The 24,395-nt window shown below is 30.6% G+C and overlaps 1 protein-coding gene and 2 long non-coding RNA genes across 3 annotated transcripts in view; 2 read left to right on the top strand and 1 right to left on the bottom strand.

The window, feature by feature from the left end:
• The window catches only part of LOC142334101 (uncharacterized), a 62,704-nt gene extending 60,481 nt beyond the window's left edge, over positions 1 to 2,223 (bottom strand). Inside the window, exon 1 of the mRNA XM_075381799.1 lies at positions 2,192 to 2,223. The gene's annotated coding sequence lies outside the window, so the exon portion shown is untranslated. The remainder of the gene's footprint in view (positions 1 to 2,191) is intronic.
• The window catches only part of LOC142334103 (uncharacterized), a 32,167-nt gene that overhangs the window by 6,708 nt on the left and 1,064 nt on the right, over positions 1 to 24,395 (top strand). The window contains exon 2 of the long non-coding RNA XR_012758768.1: positions 23,491 to 23,625. This is a non-coding gene — a long non-coding RNA (uncharacterized LOC142334103). The remainder of the gene's footprint in view (positions 1 to 23,490; positions 23,626 to 24,395) is intronic.
• Positions 149 to 11,241, top strand: LOC142334102 (uncharacterized). The gene is made up of 3 exons (XR_012758767.1): positions 149 to 1,361; positions 3,456 to 3,866; positions 11,028 to 11,241. It is a non-coding gene; the product is annotated as an uncharacterized LOC142334102 (long non-coding RNA).

The following is a 24,395-nucleotide window of genomic DNA, read 5'->3' as shown; positions in this document are numbered from 1 at the left end:
TAAAACTATTTTGGTGTAGGCCTACTGTAATTTTAATAAATATTAGTGTTGGTGATAGTTTAAGTGTGAACCGAATGTATAAAAATTTTTTATTTAAAAACAGGCTTTCAAAAATCTGCTATATCTTTTTATTCATAAATGGTAGAAGTATATATTATATATCATTTGAAACTAGAAGAGTTGAGGTTTTATATGTTGTTTTAAGTACAAATTTTATATTATTTTTAGTTCTAAATTTACGAAGTTACAAATATAAGCAAAAATGGCTACCATTCTACAAACAGGCACATTTTGATACCCCCAGCACTAAGTGTTAAAGTACTCTTGCTTTATTAATACATAAGGAAATATGAATCTTTCAGTATCCACAGTGTATTCAGTTGAGGATAATGCAGTGGTTTGTTACATGAAGGTCACCAAGTGTAAAATAACTCGTATTCCCTGACAACATCTTACTTGGGAGTATTGAATTGCAAATACTGCAGAATTACATACATTAAATCATTTATTTTCTGAAGAACAGGAAATTCCTAATTTGTTTCTAGGGAACATCCTGAGGTCAATACTGCCTCTATTCAGACGCAGGCATGGAGGTTTCTGAAACTGTGAAGATCTGAAAAAGCTTTTTCTCAATTTGAAGCCGGATAGGGTAGGAATGGTTGATATGAATGAGAAAGCTCGTTATCTTCACATTACTTACTACTATATGATAAATGTAATTCTAGAATATTACAATAATAAAGATTTAACCCTTTTTTTAACATTGCTTTATAAATAAAACAATTTCCAGCCTGCAAATCTTTAATTTATTACTAATTTACATTAAGATTGAAAGCAATATATTATTTCCATCACCAAAAGCGATGGTGTGAATCATTTCCAGTATCTGTGCAATAGATAGATCTACTCTAACTATATGCCATATGACTATAATCAATAGTAATTATTTCACATAATATGAACTAAATAAATGAATCCTTATACTATATTAATATTAAAGAAATATAAATTACTTAGCTCATGTAACTACAATTATATATTTTTAAATTTAAGATTATTCAGCAACGTATTTTTTAGTTACAATAAAACAGTGATCACCTTGGTAGCCACCAATTTTCAGGTTGACATTTGTTATGTAAATCAATTAATTAAATTGTGACCAGTTCAAGAACACTGGTAACATGAATATAGAAAAGTAATGATACTTTAAACTGGATACAAACTGAATTTGGATGTGCATCCTGCAACATCACTAATTAGTTATAACTTAATCCATGAAATAGACAAGTTGTTAGCATCGCTGCTAATTAATTATTATAAACATTTCATGTTGGAAGTCATTCAGAACTTTAACTACATAAGTAAATAAAGTATTTAATTATTTTACTTAGCAATTAGTTAAACTTCTTATTGTTCAAATATATCTGAACATTACATACTTTACTAGTAATACTTTAATTATCGTAATAGTAATATTATTATAATATACGATCATGTAATCTTTTGTCTTAACTTTTCTATTTTTAAAAATTACAAATCACTTTTAGTAATACTACAATACATATTATTAGAATAAAAGAACTTAAGAAGCAGGCACGTGTAAACATTATACTCTCAAAACCTTTTACTAGTCTTAAAATAAAAAATATATTTTTACTGTTTAATATTAACAGAGGTCTCAACTTGAACAAGGTAATCTCTACTTTAAATGATGAAGGAAATATTTTAACTTGGAACAAGTACTATTTATTGCGATTAGATCCATAAGACCATGTGAAGGGAAGATTTTTTGATAAATGAATAAATTTAAAAATAAACAGAAAAAATTGAAAATGTTATAAAATATTTCATTAAAAATAAATCATCAAATGTAAATTCCCAAAATAACTTGAAAGTTTTAGAAACATCTCATGAGCATAAACAGCTGAAATAATTACAAATTTTACATTTATGAAATGAAAAATAAGTATGGCTTAGTTAACGAATAGATGGCCTGTTTAAAAATGATAATTAAATGTAAACTGATAACTCAAAAAATATCTTATTTAAATTTTATAGTGATGTTGATTTATTTAACTAGCTATTCAATTAATATGTACCATATCTAAAAACTATGCAAATAACTGCTTAAGTACTATTTAAGTGTAACTAAAAAATAATATGCAACTTAATCATATGTGTGTACACTCACCACTACACTTATTAATTACACATCCTGAAAATACATGTACGTAATAGACCTGAAATATAAAAAAAAACATACACAGACATGTACATACAAGTTTTCTTTATGTAAATCCAACTTAAATTAAAATTTTATACATTATAATAAAGAAAAGATAACCATTATTACTTCTCAAATAAGAAGTTTTATCTATCGCTTAACAGTAATATCTTTTTACAAGTTCACATCAGGCCTTTTACATTATCTAACCTGATTCTACATTCTCAATTAAATTAGGCAGGGAAAGGTTACTATTCTGAGGCCAATTAATAATAGATTAAGTTATATACATGCAGCACATTAAAAAAAATCTGCTTTAGAACTCAAAAAAATTAATAAGTCTAGCCGATTTAATTTAGAGACTAACATAGTACAAGCAAGCAGTTAAAAACGGTTTAGCCATTCTTACTGCTTGTTCCTTTGCACTAAAATCACACTCAGAAAGACCGGCAGACAGAGAGTTATGTACACACACCTTCCATGCAAGAATAAATATAAAACAGAAATTAACTTTAATGATATTCCTATTGAAGAGCACAGAGTTGTATCATGATTATAGTTTTTTTTATTACATTCTGAAAAAAAATTTATAAATGACAACTGTACTGGAGTTTATCAAAAACCCCAAGACTTCCAATTGTTATCAAACAAAACAGTTTTGTCTTGCTGATACAGGATTTACTAATGCGGATACAAGATATATAATGTTTTTTTTTTTTTTGGCTATAACTGTTTTAATTTTTATTATTAACAGCCAGGAAAGTCATGTTATACTTTGCCAGTATTTTTAAAATTATAAACACATGAAATAATATTTACGTATAAACACAATTCAAAAGGTGATGAAAATTATATGCGCCTACATTTATTTATATGTTGAACAGAGATGCAGAAAATTCAGGTTTTTTCATTTTTCGTCAGTGTTGTTGCTGATCAGCTGTTACACAATATTATGGGCAGCATTCAAGTCCAAGTAATGGTAAAATTACTTTCATTTTGATTCCGAAAGAGTACTGTAATAATTTACTAATTCAATATCCTAACATAAGCCATATAAATGAAAGATAGTTATCTGTCATTAGTTATGAAAAACTGAATTAACTGCAATTCTCTGTAGGAGAATATCATACCCAACAATATTCTTATTCACTTTATATCTGCGAAATGTACCTGCAACAACAGGACCAAAATACTATCACAGATTTCAGGAAGCAATTCATTTGAATTTTAGTTACAGATTGGAGTGTCAATGGGTAGATAAGCTATTCTACAGAGAAAAGAAATATAAATAGCGCCAGCACTTGCCTGAATGGATCGAGGGAATCCATGATAAAGCCTTAAACAGAGGAGTATTCAAAAATTAACAATTAATCATAAAATAAAAAATCCGATCAAGTCTTTTTAATTAAAACTAATTTAATTAAGTTAAAAATAAAAATAAAGAAATCATAAAGTTTATATTACTTTATTAAAAGAGAAGGTATGGCGATCATGTCGAAAATGAAGCAAATTTTTACATTTTTATGATTTTTTGTGAATTTTTACATTTTAGGATCCAACTAGTTGATCTAAACCAAAAAAAATCTACTTATGCGCTTTTGACCTTACTTCTCAGGACTGATCAAATGGATCTTCAAATCAGGTCAAATATTTCTTCTATATATACTGATAATTTTTTTTTTTAATTTCATTAAGGGGGTTGCAATAAAAACAATTTTGATTTTTTTCAAAGGCATTTTAGAGAAAAATGTATTAAAGTAAATTTATTACCTACAATGCATATATGAGTAATCCAAAAGATCTTTTTTAAAAATCAACCCCCACCTCTTAAAATTGAGATTTTGTGTAAATTAAAATTGAAAGTTTTTGTTCTTTTGCTCCAACTTCCTTCAGTTTTCAAAAAATCTTTAAAACTTATATACCATACACAGGATCATCAAGAAATGTCTATAATTTTTTTATAAATTAGACCCTGGATCTAAAATGCAGAAAAGTCTTTTTGAAAAAATGTTTTTTCTTATTATAGGAGTTATTAAAAGGTGTTAGATTTAGAGAAAACTTTATTTAAGTAAATTTTGTTAAGCTTAACCTATATATGAATAATTTTAGAAAACCTTTCCTTAAATTTTATTCCCAACTCTAAAAGATATATAATGTTTTTTTTTTGGCTCTAACTATTTTAATTTTTATTATTAATAGCCAGGAAAGTCATGTTATACTTTGCCAGTATTTTTAAAATTATAAACACTAGAAATAATATTTACGTATAAACACAATTCAAAAGGTGATGAAAATTATATGAGCCTACATTTATGTATATGTTGAACAGAGATGCAGAAAATTCAGGTTTTTTCATTTTTCATTAATTATTATTTAAAAATCCATCAAACAAGAGTAATACTGTTTCTGTAAAAGAACATTTTTTAATTATATTTTAAATAAATGGATGGGAAATGTTTTTAAATGGTCCAGTAATTTACTAAAAATGGCAATGCAACCATTATTTCTTGTAAGCCCAAGTATTGTACTGTATTACATGAAAACATTTTGTTTCTGATTTGATGGAGGTAAATATTGTTATTATTTATGAATCTGTGACTATTCTTTTTAGCAGAGATGATTTCAAATTGCAGGCTATTATTCAAAATATTTTATGAAGTAGCTGTTGACTGATGGGGGTCAAATGGGACCCAAAATTTTTTTTGGCAATTATACTCTAAAATAAAAATAATTTTGATGATAAAATCAAATTAATTTTGATGATTTGGTTAAGGGAATCTACTGGGATGGAAATGTTTTACTAAAAATTTATGCATTTAACACTGCATAATTTTTAATGTAAAAACATCAGTTGATCAAGTAAATCAAAATTTTTTAATGAGCATTTTGACCCTTTTCACAGTAGTACTCTAAATATTTAAATATCCTGTAAAGTGTTAACCTGGGATATGCAAACTTTTCCCGGCTTTTTTTTAAATATTTTTTGAGAGAAATTATTTTCAAAGAGAATGATTCAAACATCAAATATTTTAATTCTTGGTATTTAAGGGCACTAGAGTTTTTTAATTAAAGGGATTAGGGACTCTTGCAAGAGTCCCATGGAGGAGCAAGGGGACCCAAATATATTAGACCTATTATGATTTTTAATTTTTTCTGAAAATAGAACATTTCTTGAAGAACAATTCACATGCTATGATATTTTATTTTTCCCCGTGAAATCAGACAGTTGAAGGTGTTACAATGTTTTCATCTTGGTTGAAAAACCAAGAATGAAAACAGAATGTCTGACCATAAAGAATCTAATCACAAAATTTAATGGATAGCAAGTGTAGTGGATCAGTGGTTTTCTCAAAATATATATATTAATCATATTATTAATATATATTAGAAGGGGTACTACCAAAGGATGAAGTTTGAAGCATAGGGAGGTGATATGTACGATTGCTATCAATCTATGAACTTTGAAAGGATTATGCTTTAAAATACTGCAGAATTTTTCACACTGGTACAGTAATACTGGACAAAATCTGTGTCTTTCTATAGCAATAAGAGAAATCTTTATAATCTTATATACTGTCATATGATAGTATATGAGAGTATGTTAACTGTCATATGACAGTATATGAGATTATTAAGTATAAATAGGCTTATCATATTTTTTTGGGTCCAACCCAGGACATATTTTTGAAATTACTTAAAAGTTTTAACAGTTTACTGAAACATTAAACTATTTTTATTCAGTTGTATTTTTCATTAGACATGACTTTTTTCAAAAATGGTTTGTTTATTTTAATTACATCATAAAATTCATAACAAGAAAATTCTAAATTAATTTTAACATTTAGCAGATGTTTAACAGTAGATACTGAAAGTCTACCCCTTTCTGCAGACCAAACATTCCCCGTAATTGAAAAAATTCTCTCAACTGGAGCAGATGTCCCAGGCAAAGACATCACAAACTCACCATTTTAGAAATGTTGTAACATGAAATATCAGTCTTTTGAAACACCTTAAAAATTGCTTTCCACTTCTTTTCAGTAGTATCTGGTACTTTTTCAGAACTTGAACCACAACCTACCCTTTGGTTTTGAATTACCTGGTTCAACATGTAAGTTCATCAAATAGATCATCAATAGTTACAAAATCTTTTATAATTCCATTAACAACCTGTGCACTCTTCTAAATCAGACCAGGCAATTTCAGTTCGTAACTTTATCCACTGAAACTTATTAACTTTGTCAAAACTGGCTTTCCACAACTCTAGGCATTCGATATCAGAATTATAAAAATTGTCTAAGGTTGAGAAGAATTTTTGTTTTTGTTCCTGAACATCATTTTCTTTTAGAGTGCATAGCAATTCTTTGGCAGAAGATGGTATAAATCTGTGGGTTTTTCTTTCCTGAAGTTGACAAATTAATTCAGAATATGTGTGAAATGCTTCTGTTGCTGTGATAGAATTAGCTTTTAATTTCAGAAATATATTATTAAACGATTGTAGAGTACCATATAAAAATTTCAAAAGCAGTTCACTTTCTAGATTTCCAAAAAAATCAAATAATAATTTTGGGCATTTGTGACAAGATAAGTATGATTTTAGGCCATCAAAAATGGAAAGAATTCTTTCTATTGCAGGTATCAAACTAAGGAACCTCGTACTGCTATGAGATAGTACTTTTTGTAATCTGTTTCCAAAAATTCACAGAATTCTTTGGAAGTTATATGTGAAAATATAAGTTATAGTGCATATATGTGAAAATATTTATAAATTTTTATTACAATAACTTCTACGTCCAGGAGTGTTTGTATTGAATTGTGTACAATGTAGGCTGAATAACCAATTCCTAAAATAGGTCTATCTAAATCACTTTGAACTTTTCTGAACACATCTTCTTCACATTCCTTCTCCTCACACCACCAAAATTACTATTAGTGTTATCAGCAGTATAACAAATCAACCTTTCTCCAAGTTTGTATTTTTTCACACACTGCAAAAGATACAGAGTCTAAATTTGAGCAGTTTCACCTGACACTTCATCAAAATTTAAAAGTTTAACTTGATTCCCTCCTCCAGACTGAAATATCGTACAAAATTGGAACAAATTTTATTTCACTTCTGTTTGAGCTATCCATCATTACTGTTACATAATTAATGAATTTCCAAAGAACTCAACATATCAAATAAATGGTGAAACAATAATTGCCTCGGTTTTGGTTCTAGCAGATGAAAATTTTGAGTCATATAACTTTTTAACCGGTTTAGATGTGCAGTCTGATGTTTTGAAACCGAGTTTGTGTCTAGCAGTGTGGTATGAAATTATAGCTTCTTTAACAGCACACTAGATCACTCTTATTGTTATTCCCATTTTTGGCTTTAAAAAAAATCTCATGTTTGCTGAAGCAGTACCATTAATAGCACTCCTATGGTTAGCTGTTTTCACATGGTCTTCAATATCACCCTTTCCTTTATGTGCAACAGAAAATTCTCCAGTACATAGTGTGCAATAAACACGTTCATTGTTACTGTCATTACACAATTTCATGTAATTGTATGACTGGCAAAGTCAAACTGAACACAATGCTAAAATCTTGGAAAGAGATTTTGCTTGATATCACCAAGTGCAATGAGAAATTAGATTTCACAGAGAAAAAAATAATTCCTCATCTCATCTCGCTGAACTGGGAGGGCTATTCAGAAATTAACTTCTGGTCCTTGGTATTGAGTGAAGGAATGGGGATAGTGATTCTATCTTTGTACAGTTGAATAACCCAATTCAGTGAGGTTTTATAGTAGTGTTACTGGAAATATCGCTCTCTTGTTTGTTCTTGTAAAACTATCATTCAAAATGGCTGCTGTTTAGAAAATCTCATTGATTGTGAAGTGTGTGTGGACCTCATCCATTTCCTTCATGCAAAAAACTTGTCAGATGTTGAAATTCATCGTGAATTTTCTGCAGTATATGGAAGAATATCATGAGTGACAGTGAAGTAAGACAGTGGTGCTATATGTTTTTAAAAAGGTTGAAGAAACATTCAAGACAATGAAAGAAGTGATTAACTCTGCACTTCTTGTAAGCACCTGCAATTATTATTGTCAATGTGAAAATTTGAGAAAATCATCAATAACAGAGTTATCTGAATTTTTTCCTTGCATATTGCAAAAGTGCTGTAAAATTGTAACTGATATGTTAGGCTTTACAAATTTTGTGCTTTGCTAGGTGCTTAAGCTTCTTTCTGACTAACGCACAAAAAAGAGAATGAGGTCACCCACTAATCTTCCTTCACCGTTGCTGTAACGAGAAGGATGAAATCCTTGACCTCATTGTAACAGGTGATGTGACATTGGTTAAATTTGTTAACATGGAAACAAAAGCTTAATCAATACAGTGGGGGCACCAGTTCTCTAAAACCCGTAAAGACACGTCAAACACTTTTTTCTTAAAAATTGATGGCATCAGTTTTTTGGAATCGTGAAGGTGTGATATTGGTTGATTTTATGTAAAGAGTTATGACAATGCTGAAACTTATCGTGAGTTGTTACAGAAATTGAGAAGGACTGTACAGCATGCTGAGTTCAGGCATTGTTTTTCTTCACAACAACGCTTGTCCGCATACTGCAGTGCACACTCAACGCCAAATTGACAATTTCAAGTGGGATTTGTTTAACCATCCTCTGTACAGCCCCGATTTGGCTCCCAGTGATTATCACCTTTTCCCAAAAATAAAGAAATCAGCAACACAGTATTTTGAAAATGATGATTTGAAAAACAGTGTTACTACCTGCTTAATTCACAGACAGCAAAGTTTTATGATGAGGATATTTTACAACTTGTTTACAGATATGAAAGTGCCTTAATTCAGATGGCAGTTATGTAGAAAAGTAGTTGTAAGATGTACATGAGAAATCGTTTTTCATTTATCAGTTTGTGTTTTTTTATTAACGAATCAGAAGTTACTTTCTGAATAGCCTCCACAGTTAGTCATTGCCTGTAGATAGAATGTATGTAACAAATACTGGTAAAAAAGCAGTGTAATGAGTACGCAACCACATATTGTACATAATAAGCTATGATGAATTGATTATACTTTATTGCCATGAAAATTGTCAGTGTGTGGTAGTTGCCTTAACATGTTATTTGTTGTTTGAATTGTGGTTAATGCAGTTAGTGCATGATTTTTTCATATTATTATAACAATCTGGACAGTAGATTTAACTGAAATAGATTTATTTATTGTTAAGGTGTTTTTATTTTCTAACATAACCTCATTTACTTTAACAATTTTTTGAATAAAAGGAGCTTATCCATTCCCATTTTTTTTTTTTTTTTTACCATTATAATGTCTTCCCTTTTTTAAATAATTTAACATTCTTCTTTACCAAAAATTTAAATACTTGTTTCAATAAATTCTGAATATAGCATTCTTTTGATTTTGATGCTCAGGTTGTAAAAACCTTTTCGCTGTATACTCTTTGAAAAAGAAAATATATATCATGATTTCATTTGACGATCCTATTCTTTCTAATTACTGCTCATCATATCCATGGTCATTTTTAATATTGATCCTGCTCATCAACATACCTTATTAATAAATTTAATTTTGCAAGCTGTCTGCCTATTTTTTCTTCTCTTCATTGCTCATCTCTAATGTATGAAGAATTATAGGGTTGTAGTATCACTTTTTTATAAATACCTTCTATGAATTGATTCTTTGTAATTGTTGCCAGATTCCTCTGATGGCACACGGTACCTTATAACAACCTTGTAGCTCAGAAAAGGGGTGTTTGGGATTTTGTAATGGTGTTCCTGAAAAGTGCAATTTGTGCATTTGATGTGGTAACCCTGAAAACGGCTGCTGAGTTCAGTTGCCGGTCTCTGGTGATGTTGGTTGGTTCAGCTGGTGGGGAGTTGCAGCTCATTTATTGGAATCAGACTGAGCTTCTCCTCAGTGACAGTTTGTTCTCCAATACTGTGTGGCTCCCAGTGCTCACAGTGTTGGGTCAGCATCTGTTGTTGTCACCACTATGTATCCTGGCTGTAGTAGGCTTTGTTGTGCTAGGCCAGTGGGAATGTGTTCGTCTGCTGGGTGATCCCATGATGGGCCGGCTCCTGCTGGTAAACCTGTTAGTCAGGCTGCCAGCAAGAGTGCTTGAAGCCTGGCAGGGTGGGGCAGAAATGTGCCGTCTGCTCCTAGTGACTTGGTGGGCCGACCAGGCCTGTTGCTGAGGTGGGGATGTTGGCATCCCATCAGCAGATCTCCTAGCCCCACATTGGGCTGGTCAGGAAACATTTTCCATCTTTTTCTTCTCCCCCTGGTGGGAATTCAAGAGTAAATGCTTTCACCTTCCTGTATTGCTGTTTACATAGCTGCCAGTGCTTGGTGGGGAAGGCCAGATTGGTGGATGCGGGGGTAGCCATGTGTTTTTGACATTGACATTGAACTGGCTACTGCTGCACTTGCCAACATGAAGCAAAGTATGCGGCAACATAATAAGACTTATGCCTGCAAGGCCCTCATATATATCTTTCAATTTTTTCCACTTTCTTCAACTACAGCAAAATACTGTTAAAAAGTTTTACAATTTGTGGTTGTTTTGTTAAAAATCATCATTCACTTTTGGATCATTCAATTCTTTGTTGTTATTACCATGCTTTATAACCTTGCATCATCTTTTTACATGTATAGCATCTGAATTGACTGTATAAAAGAAGAAAAGCTAGTTTTTCAATAGCATTTTTACTGAAATATGTTTTTTAAATAATTATTAATCAGTTATATATATATATTTATATTTTTTCTTTTACAGGTATGGCCATTAATTAAATTCCAGCTTCACCAACCAGTTACTCAGTTGGAATATTTTACTTCGGTTAATTTTAAATATATTCTTAACATAATTTTTAAAGTCTAAATACATGGAAGTTAATTTCAGTTGACTAAATTTGAAATTCATTTTATTTATTTTACAACCTTGTTTGTGTAAATTTAATGAACCAACTTAAATAAACAAATAAACCTTTTTCTAATACGTTTTATTATTTATGCAGCTTTTTATACCTAAGTTCAAATGTTTTCAAACTTCTAAAGATTGTTTTTATACGGTTAAAATTATTAATGATTTGAATTCTTAACAGGATTATGAAAATAATTTTGATTTTATAAAAAAATTATTTATCAGTTTAGATCATCATCAGTTCAATCGGTTCTGTTCTCATGTGATATCTTATGTGTGAGAAATTATTTTATCCCTTGTACATGCTATAAGTAACACATGGGCACTTGTATTCATTAAGCCCTAATCAACAACAAATAAAAACAATTTTATTATTCATAGCTTGCTTATTTTATTTATAAAAAACTTTTCATTAGCCATAATTAGTGGCCATTAATTTAGTGTTGTGTAAATTTGTAATTCTTTAGGTTGTAAAATAATCATCTGATAACCACTGACTGGTAAGATACTAGACTAAAGGAATGATATCCAAAGATACTAACAAACGTAAAATTAGACTTGCTTCAGATTTATATTCAGATGAAGTAAAATACAAGGTGTAAACAAAAAATATCCAATCTTGGCTCATAAAAACAAAAATAGTTAACATAGTTCAGTGACTTTTTTCCCTTCAAATTAGACTCCTTTTGATGTAACAGTTTTATCCCAGCAATGTTTTTATTGTTGGAAGCTTTTTCCAAAGTCATTTTAAGTGAACCGATAAGTCATTTTGCTGCATTTCTTTTGATCTCTTCTCTGTTCTTCAAGACTTCTTTCCTCTAAGCAGAATTTTAAACATAGGAAGGTGCATAGCCAAAAATCACAGGGAGCCATGTCTGGTAGCCAAACTGCGGAAAAATGCAGGGTTAACTGAACCTTACAACCCTCAATGTAATAAGGATAAAATCAAAACCTAAACCGACAACGATTGTTAATGTCTATATGCCTACAAGCGCCCATGATGATGATGAGGTAGAGTGTGTATATGAAGAGATTGATGAAGCAATTAAACACATAAAAGGAGATGAAAATTTAATAATAGTTGGAGATTGGAATGCAAGCATTGGAAAAGGCAAGGAAGGAAATATAGTGGGTGAATACGGGCTGGGCAAAAGGAATGAAAGAGGGGACTGACTTATAGAGTTTTGCACGAAGTATAATTTAGTAATTGCCAACACCCAATTTAAAAATCATTTTAGAAGAATACACACTTGGAAAAAGCCAGGCGATACTGCAAGGTATCAGATAGATTATATCATGGTTAAGCAAAGATTTAGAAATCAACTCGTTGACTGCAAAACTTACCCTGGAGCAGACATTGATAGCGACCATAATTTGGTGATAATGAAATGTAGATTGGGGTTTAAAAACCTGAAGACAAGGTGTCAGATGAATCGGTGCAATTTAAAGAAGCTTGCGGAAGAGGAGGTAAAGAAGATCTTTGAGGAGGACATCGCAAGAGGTATGAGTAAAAAAGATAAGGTAGAAAATGTAGAAGAGGAATGGGAGAATGTTAAAAAAGAAATTCTTAAATCAGCAGAAGCAAACTTAGGCGGAATAAAGAGAACTGGTAGATGATATATTGCAGCTGATGGATGAACGTAGAAAATATAAGAATGCTAGTGATGAAGAAAGTAAAAGGAACTATCGGCAATAATGCTATAAACAGGAAGTGCAAACTGGCGAAAGAAGAGTGGATTAAAGAAGAGTGTTCAGAAATGGAAAGAGAAATGAACATTGGTAAAATAGACGGAGCATACAGGAAAGTTAAGGAAAATTTTGGGGTATATAAATTAACATCTAATAATGTGTTAAACAAAGATGGTACACCAATATGTAATACAAAAGGTAAAGTTGATAGATGGGTGGAATATATTGAAGAGTTATACAGAGGAAATGAATTAGAAAATAGTGTTATAGAGGAAGAAGAGGAAGTTGACGAGGATGAAATGGGAGAAACAATACTGAGATCTGAATTTAAGAGAGCATTAAAAGATTTAAATGGCAGAAAGGCTCCTGGAATAGACGGAATACCTGTAGAATTACTGCGCAGTGCAGGTGAGGAAGCGATGATAGATTATACAAACTGGTGTGTAATATTTATGAAAAAGGGGAATTTCCATCAGACTTCAGAAAAAATGTTATAGTCATGATACCAAAGAAAGCAGAGGCAGATAAATGTGAAGAATACAGAACAATTAGTTTAACTAGTCATGCATTAAAAATCTTAATTAGAATTCTATACAGAAGAATTGAGAGGAGAGTGGAAGAAGTGTTAGGAGAAGACCGATTTGGTTTCAGGAAAAGTATAGGGACAAGGGAAGCAATTTTAGGCCTCAGATTAATAGTAGAACGAAGATTAAAGAAAAACAAACCGACATACTTGGCGTTTATAGACCTAGAAAAGGCATTTGATAACGTAGACCGGAATAAAATGTTCAGCATTTAAAAAAAATTATGGTTCAAATACAGAGATAAAAGAACAGTTGCTAACATGTACAGGAACCAAACAGCAACAGTAACAATTAAAGAACATAAGAAAGAAGCCGTAATAAGAAAGGGAGTCTGACAAGCATGTTCCCTATCTCCGTTACTTTTTAATCTTTACATGGAACTAGCAGTTAATGATGCATATCATTAGCACAAGCTAAACGAATATTTCTTCAGTAAGAAATATAATTTGTTTACATCAAAAATTAATTTAAATGTCAGGAAAAGATTTTTGAATGTGTATGTTTGGAGTGTCGCTTTATATGGAAGTGAAACTTGGACGATCGGCTTCATTCGGAAAACTTATTTCATATTCTACTGCTGCAGCTGTAGCATTACCATTACAGACAGCCAAAATGTATACCACATCAGTGTATTTCTCTGTTGTAAATAAGTACAGTTTTTTCACGTTAAAAACCATAAGAAATCACTAATTACGTCCCTTAATTAACGTCCTAAAAATTTCAATACGATCTCATTTCACCTGGGTAGCTGAAATCGAGTGAAATTTTGCACAAGCCGTAACTTGCAAACAATCCGTTTTAGGACATATGTTTGTATGAATTTTTCCATTATTTTCACATGCAGAATAGGTTACAAAATTCCCGGGTGAGCTTAATGATACATCCTATTTATTTATAGTGTTTGCATAGAAAACATTGAAAACTTTTGTAAATTTAATGTAAAAACATTAAATATGTTTTGTAAACATTAAAAAGTTTTTGGTGCTTAAAAGAGTTTTTGAAAGGAATTCAGGACTAGGTAAAGTTTGAATATCATTCTCATTCATCCTCTGAAGTATTATCTAAACGGTAGTTACCAGAGGCTAAACAGGAAAAAGAAAAGGTTATTTAGAGGTTAGATTCCACTTTAAGGAAAAATGTTTCTGACAAGACTTATGTATCATTGTCTCTAGAATCCAAATTCGAGGTGCAAATGTGTCCCATTTAAAAAAATTAACTTCTAATCTAGTTAGCCCTCCTCTGGTCAAAATCATAATTTTTTTTTTGCATCTTCCAGAAAAATCACTTCCTTCAATTTTAGAAAAGGAGGACGGGGGAGGTCTAGGACACCTGTTTTAAATATATCTATATATATATATTTAAGTAATATATATTACTTCATTTATATGAAGTAATGTTTTTTGTGCATGTCCCTTGTATTTTGAAAATATACACTCAGTCTGTCCATGTAATATTAACTACAGGTACTGTAATTTAATTTTATACTCATGGGTTTATGGGTTGTTTGATCAACAGTGTTTTATTGATTTGTCTTATAATGTAAATCTTTTTGTTTGTGTGTAGTTTTGAAAGTTACACACAAAAAATCTTTATGAAGTTTTATCGGTATACAGAAAGGTTGTAAATTACCTCCATATTTTAATTTGCTATAATATAAGAGATGTTTACAATATAAGAGATCACCTATTTTATTAATACATAACATCAGCACCAGCATTTCTCATGACTGTAAGTTTTGAGAATGTTTACAAAGCATTTCAGCATGAACTCTGCAGTGGAATATTGATCAGAATGCATCAAATTTATATCAACACTCGACTAAGAATTAAAAATGTAATAAAACTTCTACATCCACTTCCTTAAGAAAATTTTGCAGGGTATGACTTCAGGTTCAAGTAAAGCCCACACCTTTTATAAAACCTCACAACCTGGATGTAGAGGGTTGGCATCAAGCCAATATGATTGTTCTACAGATCATATTGGCTTTACATGGCAGTTTGTAATATTCTTAGGATCAAATACAGCAATATTTGATGAGTGGTCCAGCTACCATTGGTGAACTCATATTAAATACACTTCATAGTGGAAGGCTGACTGCATTAGCTGAAGTGATATAAAGCATTGTTGAGCAAATTCTCCGATAAACAGGTACTGTTCTATTTCTACCCAAGTAAGTTCTAAGAAACAGAACAAAACTGTTTCATTATAATATATTATTAAATATAAAACTATTAGGAATTTAAAATAGTTACTTTACAACCAATCTATATATAACATTAAATATTTCATGTTAAATGTGTTTTTTTATATAACATTTTATCTATAAGTATGGGTATGTATCCATTAACATCGACTAAATATTTTATTACACAAGTTCTTTAATGTAGTTGTCAACTAAAATAATTCTTTTATTGTAATCATTACATAACATATTATATAGATCACATACAGGATGGATATATATGATACTCTATGAACTCGTCATTGCAAATCAGCTGATTTCAAAGTTGAGAGTTCTAAGATTCAAATCCTAGTAAAGGGAATTACTTTACATGGATTTCAATTAACCACACATCTCAGGAATGTTTAACTTGAGACTTACAAGACTACACTTCATTTACACTCATAAATATCCTCTGAAGTAATACCTTACGGTGGTTTGGGAGGCTAAACAGAAAAAAGAAAGAGATATGATATTCCACAGATAAAAAAAAATTGTTCCAACATTTACCTGGATATATTAAGAGAAATCACAGTAAAACTTAATTAATTAGACCAGTATTACAATGTAACAAAATTAAGTGACAGGTGTAAGATATAATAAGTGATAAAATAATAATTTTAAATAAAGAAGAAATCATTACTTGATTTCATGTCTGAACACAGGTATTGTCCAATATTTCACTAAAGTTTGATCAATATTTGCAATCATCTATAATCGTTCTCTGTTGCAAAATGATTTTGTGTATCTTCTCGTACTTTGATACTGTGTTCATCATTTTACAAACAGAGGTTGGACTGCTTCAGTCTTACCTCTGTTTATTTATAACAGTTCAGACTTGTTTTCCATCTTCACGGGTTACCTTTACTAGTTTGATGATCCATCTGAATATCTATGCGTAAGATTAACATGATTATCCACACAGTTGCCTGGTAAACTGTACTTTATCATGTGTAAAACATGATAAACCATCTAGTTTAACCATACAGTTTTAACCATCTAGTAAATTGTAACATGACATTGATTTCCAACTACCTGCACAACATACTGTTGTCTACTAACATACCTACCTTGAGGTTTTGGGGTGTTCCAAATTGCAGATTTAATATAGCCCTCCAGGTTGCTGTATTATCGTATCTGACTGAGTTTACATGGTGGTACCAACATCATGATTTTTTAATAAGTATTGGCAGACAAAGCAAGGTATTGGTCCCCTACACTAAAGATACGTTGATAATAGTTAGATTATTAAATTAAAGAAATAACAAGATCTAAGCTGTAAATACAGACAAAATAAAATAATTAATTTCTTGACAAATAACTGGATTGATTCAATATTAATTTCACTAGAGTTCAAAAACAAAAAAAAAAAAACAACTTTAATTTAACCTAATAATAAACAGTTAATTAAAAAAAAGACTTTTTACAGATAAAGAAAAAAATAACTGCAAACAAATTACGGTCGTTTCACATGTTGTTCGTTGCATTGTGAAATGACTGAAATATAGTTCTAAACGCTGTATTTTAATAATGAAAATTTCCAACTTGCTTCCCTCTCCACAATAGATGTTTGAGACCAAAATACTCAATTTTTATCATGATGTACAGCATGGTGTTTTAATATACTGAAAAGAGTCTGGAACAATAAAACAATGAAAAATATGCACTCTTATTTCCATTTTTTTTCTTTTCATCCTGTCTTTTGGGTTATGAAGAAGCAATTTGGCAGGATTTTATGGCCGGTACCCTTCCTGATGACAACCTTTAGGGCAATTGAAGTTTGTAAAGTTGCACTGCATGAAAAATTGCTTATACCCAGATATACTCCCACATTATCAGGTGCTCCTTTCCCACGTCTAACCTCTGAGAATGCCAAATGGCTTCTTCTGCTTATAATTTTCCATTAAATAAGTTACAAAAAAAAAAAATTTGTTATGATATTGTCACTAGGCTTTGTCACTTAAAATTCGAACTTTTCATCTAGAATTCATTGATTTTATGTTATTATTAACTGGCATCAAGTAGGCAGAACAGAGGCAGGATCATGGCAAAGACTTTATGAGAATGTGCCACAACATTTTTTAATCATAGATTTTTCTTGAGAGTTAATAAAATAAACTGCGGAAAAATGCAGGGTTAACTGAACCTTACAACCCTCAATGTAATAAGGATAAAATCAAAACCTAAACCGACAACGATTGTTAACGTCTATATGCCTACAAGCGCCCATGATGATGATGAGGTAGAGTGTGTATATGAAGAGATTGATGAAGCAATTAAACACATAAAAGGAGATGAAAATTTAATAATAGTTGGAGATTGGAATGCAAGCATTGGAAAAGGCAAGGAAGGTAATATAGTGGGTGAATACGGGCTGGGCAAAAGGAATGAAAGAGGGGACTGACTTATAGAGTTTTGCACGAAGTATAATTTAGTAATTGCCAACACCCAATTTAAAAATCATTTTAGAAGAATATACACTTGGAAAAAGCCAGGCGATACTGCAAGGTATCAGATAGATTATATCATGGTTAAGCAAAGATTTAGAAATCAACTTGTTGACTGCAAAACTTACCCTGGAGCAGACATTGATAGCGACCATAATTTGGTAATAATGAAAGGTAGATTGGGGTTTAAAAACCTGAAGACAAGGTGTCAGATGAATCGATGGAATTTAAAGAAGCTTGAGGAAGAGGAGGTAAAGAAGATTTTTGAGGAGGACATCGCAAGAGGTATGAGTAAAAAAGATAACGTAGAAAATGTAGAAGAAGAATGGGAGAATGTTAAAAAAGAAATTCTTAAATCAGCAGAAGCAAACTTAGGCGGAATAAAGAGAACTGGTAGATGATATATTGCAGCTGATGGATGAACGTAGAAAATATAAGAATGCTAGTGATGAAGAAAGTAAAAGGAACTATCGGCAATAATGCTATAAACAGGAAGTGCAAACTGGCGAAAGAAGAGTGGATTAAAGAAGAGTGTTCAGAAATGGAAAGAGAAATGAACATTGGTAAAATAGACGGAGCATACAGGAAAGTTAAGGAAAATTTTGGGGTATATAAATTAACATCTAATAATGTGTTAAACAAAGATGGTACACCAATATGTAATACAAAAGGTAAAGTTGATAGATGGGTGGAATATATTGAAGAGTTATACGGAGGAAATGAATTAGAAAATAGTGTTATAGAGGAAGAAGAGGAAGTTGACGAGAATGAAATGGGAGAAACAATACTGAGATCTGAATTTAAGAGAGCATTAAAAGATTTAAATGGCAGAAAGGCTCCTGGAATAGACGGAATACCTGTAGAATTACTGCGCAGTGCAGGTGAGGAAGCGATGATAGATTATACAAACTGGTGTGTAATATTTATGAAAAAGGGGAATTTCCATCAGACTTCAGAAAAAATGTTATAGTCATGATACCAAAGAAAGCAGAGGCAGATAAATGTGAAGAATACAGAACAATTAGTTTAACTAGTCATGCATTAAAAATCTTAACTAGAATTCTATACAGAAGAATTGAGAGGAGAGTGGAAGAAGTGTTAGGAGAAGATTTCAATTTGGTTTCAGGAAAAGTATATGGACAAGGGAAGCAATTTTAGGCCTCAGATTAATAGTAGAAGGAAGATTAAAGAAAAAAAAAAACCAACATACTTGGCGTTTATAGACCTAGAAAAGGCATTCGATAGTGTAGACTGGAATAAAATGTTCAGCATTTAAAAAAAATTAGGGTTCAAATACAGAGATAAAAGAACAGTTGCTAACATGTACAGGAACCAAACAGCAACAGTAACAATTAAAGAACATAAGAAAGAAGCCGTAATAAGAAAGGGAGTCTGACAAGCATGTTCCCTATCTCCGTTACTTTTTAATCTTTACATGGAACTAGCAGTTAATGATGCATATCATTAGCACAAGCTAAACGAATATTTCTTCAGTAAGAAATATAATTTGTTTACATCAAAAATTAATTTAAATGTCAGGAAAAGATTTTTGAAAGTGTATGTTTGGAGTGTCGCTTTATATGGAAGTGAAACTTGGACGATCGGCTTCATTCAGAAAACTTATTTCATATTCTACTGCTGCAGCTGTAGCATTACCATTACAGACAGCCAAAATGTATACCACATCAGTGTATTTCTCTGTTGTAAATAAGTACAGTTTTTTCACGTTAAAAACCATAAGAAATCACTAATTATGTCCCTTAATTAACGTCCTAAAAATTTCAATACGATCTCATTTCACCTGGGTAGCTGAAATCGAGTGAAATTTTGCACAAGCCGTAACTTGCAAAGAATCCGTTTTAGGACATATGTTTGTATGAATTTTTCCATTATTTTCACATGCAGAATAGGTTACAAAATTCCCGGGTGAGCTTAATGATACATCCTATTTATTTATAGTGTTTGCATAGAAAACATTAAAAAGTTTTGTAAATATAAAGTTTTTGGTGCTTAAAAGAGTTTTTGAAAGGAATTCAGGACTAGGTAAAGTTTGAATATCATTCTCATTCATCCTCTGAAGTATTATCTAAACGGTAGTTACCGGAGGCTGAACAGGAAAAAGAAAAGAAAAGAAAGGTAAAGTTCGAAGGTTATTTAGAGGTTAGATTCCACTTTATGGAAAAATGTTTCTGACAAGACTTATGTATCATTGTCTCTAGAATCCAAATTCGAGGTGCAAATGTGTCCCATTTAAAAAAATTAACTTCTAATCTAGTTAGCCCTCCTCTGGTCAAAATCATAATTTTTTTTGCATCTTTGGTGATTCTTCAGTAAGAAATATAATTTGTTTACATCAAAAATTAATTTAAATGTCAGGAAAAGATTTTTGAAAGTGTATGTTTGGAGTGTCGCTTTATATGGAAGTGAAACTTGGACGATCGGAGTATCTGAGAAGAAAAGATTGGAAGCTTTTAAAATGTGGTGCTATAGGAGAATGTTAAAAATCAGATGGGTGGATAAAGTGACAAATGAAGAGGTATTGCGGCAAATAGATGAAGAAAGAAACATTTGGAAAAATATAGTTAAAAGAAGAGACAGACTTATAGGCCACATACTAAGGCATCCTGGAATAGTCGCTTTAATATTGGAAGGACAGGTAGAAGGAAAAAATTGTGTAGGCAGGCCACGTTTGGAATATGTAAAACAAATTGTTAGGGATGTAGGATGTAGAGGGTATACTGAAATGAAACGACTAGCACTAGATAGGGAATCTTGGAGAGCTGCATTAAACCAGTCAAATGACTGAAGACAAAAAAAAAAAACCTATATTTTTAATTTAAGTCTCCATATAAATGTTATGATAAAGCAGAGATCTCTGTAAAAGTATTTAATAATGAGGGGAAAAGTAAAGCAGCCAGTGGAAAAATTAAATTTTTTAAACCATTAGGATAATGATAATTGACAACTACAGCAGTTTATTTGTATGGGAAATTTTTTGTATTCTGATAGGTATTAAGTTATGTATCTTTTATGCAATTTTTTTTTCTTTCATAAAGTATATTAATTAAAAATTTTTCTTTGTTAGGAATTTTGTGTATGGATTCGCCAATGGTTTATAAAAACCTCTTGATTTTCTGTTAAATGAATGACATAGTCTTTTTTCATTTTTTTATATACTCTTTTGCTAATGACAAAAATATTTTACTAGCAATAAAATTAAACTTATACCTGTTTGGTTACACTACTTTTTTTTATTGTTTCTGAACTTGTATATCCTAATACATATTTGTACCTACAAACTTTATTTAACTCTTCATTTAATAATCGTACTAATTTTAAAATATTAGTATAACTTATTTCATAAACATTTTATTTTAAAAGAGGAACAAGATAATTTTTTTTAATATCCTTAAAGATTTTTTATTGAAGGTGCATAATAACAAGTAATTATTATTTCACAACATGCTTAATATTATTTTATCATGGAAGGTAATATTGAAATTTATTTGTTCTCATTGTTTTTACTTACAGCTCACAAAGCTGTAAGTAAAAACAAATTCTATAAAACAACTACTGCTTTCTATGAATGAATTTGGAGAGATTGTAGTTCTCAAAAAACATACATCATCCATTACTAAATAACTAAAATGCTAATTCACAATACTGTTAATAATTTTGGATTGCTGGTTCAGTAAAATAATAATAAAAAAATGTAAACAATGAAGTACATGTTAGCCTTAACAGGAAGATTTTATTTTTTTGCTTAATATTACAGTGTGAAAAATTTGACCGCTTTAATTTATGATTTTATTTTGGAGATGAATATACAAAGGAAATAACAGGAATTATTTGTCGCCAATAGTGTTTACATGTAAAGGACTAATTAAAAAATCAGAATATAGGTTGTTGCATATTCACTAAAATTGATTCTAAATACCTCATCCCTTGAAAAAAAAACTATAGCAAAAACAATAGAATCAGTGTTAATTATTGTAAGTGCTAATTGTGTAAGTTTATGGAATGGAGTTTTTATAATCTCATATAGAAACATTTTAATGTTGCAAGTTAAATGCTATTTAATTTGATTTCCATACCCTCAGTTTATCAGTTGTACAATCATCACCGACTTTATCATTGAGCTTCTACTATATCTTTCAATAGATTGATTCAAAGATAATATGCCTTACATAAATGGATTGATTGATGGTTATATTAATAATTTTTGGTTTTCTCAACATACTTGATTCTTGACTACCAAATCTATCATCATCATCAACTTTTATTTTCATCTAAGAAGCTCCTCTACGTCATGGTAATTTCCAGGCTTTTGAACCATTTTGAAGATGAGACACATCATTTTAACAAAACCATTCTTATTACTGCTAGGAACAAAAAATTCAATTATTATATGTTATATTTAGAGCTCAGAATTTATTATTAAAATGCAAATTTTATCTATGTAAACATGGATAAAATTATCATTTTTACATTTTAATTCCCAAAGATGAGAAGTTATCTTTGTAGGTATTAGGCTTTTCAATTTTTTGGTAAACGCTAGATTTTTCCTGCTAAATTTAATATTCTATATAGAGTATTCTCTGGTTATGAAATTTAATACAGGAAGAAAAGTTGTAATTTTTATCTTTGGCAAGGAGAAACTTGGTATGATACTCTTAACAAAATCGTTCATGCCTATGTTTCTATTTCTTGTGGTTGCTTTTTGTGTGGTTACAGGAAGTAATGTTCTTAATTGCCTTAAGAAATGCTTCCTTTAAAATTCTTTGCTCCTTTTTTCTAAAGACTCCCAGGGGAAAATTTCATTTGCTACTCTTTTGCACACTTTTTTCATAAACTAAAAATATTTTAAATTATCTCCTTTGTCAGACCATATAGTTCTTTACTTTCACCACGTTCCTTAATATTTTGTTATTAACAAAATATTAAGGAACCATATAGTGGAACCATATAGTGAGTGTGTGTGTATTAGTTGTGAACATATAAAGTGCTTACTAGGTAATGGGAAAACAACAGATTTTGAATCAGGTATACTAATTATAAAAATCTGATTTACAATTATATCACTATAAAAATTCTTCTAGAACTCACTTTATCAGTCTCAATATTGCTGAAGTACTCATAAAAATAATGTGTTTGTTTTTAATATCACAAAATGCTTCTTGAGTTTCATAATACAATGAAAACGAGAAGCGCCAATCACTACTCACTTATCTGTATCTCTGTTCCTTTAGTGATGATCTAATAGAAATTAAGGATTGTGTGGTATTTAATTCTTCTTATATCTATATTTCACCTTGTAATTGATAATTTATTTTTTAAACCAGAATGAATGTGCAAATATTTTATTGTCGTTCCAGAGCCACAAGCCTTTGTCACCAAAACATCACGTTGTACATCATGGATTCAGAGAAGAATGTGAAGAATCTTCAGATGAAGATATTTGTCAGCAACAGGAGGCAGTGGAAAGAAGCATAGCTGAACTTCAACAGGAGGTTTGCTGTTTCTAATTAATTCTTGGCTGTTACCATAATGTTGAAATGTATTTTTTCCTCTTGAAAATTTGTTATTAATTGTAAAGCTATGCTAATTAGTAGATGCTTGTAAACTTAAATTAAAATATGCTTAGAGGGTTTCTCAAAGGAAACAGATTAATCTTAAAGTTAAGTTATTAGTAGACATGATAGATGTTTTACTGTATATACTGACTCATTAGCATTTAACAAATTGAGAAATTTTACACTTAATACACAGAATATTAAGTGCAATTAAGACCTTGAGAATAGAGAGAGAGAGAGAGAGAGAGAGAGAGAGAGAGAGAGAGAGAGAGAGAGAGAGTGAAAGTGTCTGTAGATGGGATTTGATCCCCTCTCATGAAGTTAGTGGGGGATTAAGTGATTTTGTTATAAAGTAAAATATTCTATTTGTTTTAATTTAGTATGATTATTCTTATTATTCCAATATATAAATCAAGTTAATACATTTATCTATTTCTTTCTATAATTGCTGTACTAAAAATGCATAACAAATTAAGTCAGTAGAAATTGTCAGATGTTATGATTTGTACATTCAATAAAATGATTTTTCAAGAACAACCTAATTTTATTATCTATTATTCTACACAATACTGAATTACGTGTCTTACCCTTGGACCTGTTTACATTATACGGCATTTAAAAGAAAGCTTTGTTTTTTTAGTATCTACAGTAATTGCATGTTTATAAATTTGGAAATCTAATAATAACATTGTCGCATAATTACATAA

The sequence above is a fragment of the Lycorma delicatula genome, chromosome 13 (genome assembly GCF_047948215.1).
Source record: "Lycorma delicatula isolate Av1 chromosome 13, ASM4794821v1, whole genome shotgun sequence".
In the NCBI taxonomy this organism is placed as follows: domain Eukaryota; kingdom Metazoa; phylum Arthropoda; class Insecta; order Hemiptera; family Fulgoridae; genus Lycorma; species Lycorma delicatula.
The sequence above is the reverse complement of the archived record's forward strand: the minus strand, read 5'-3'. Positions and strand labels throughout refer to the sequence as shown.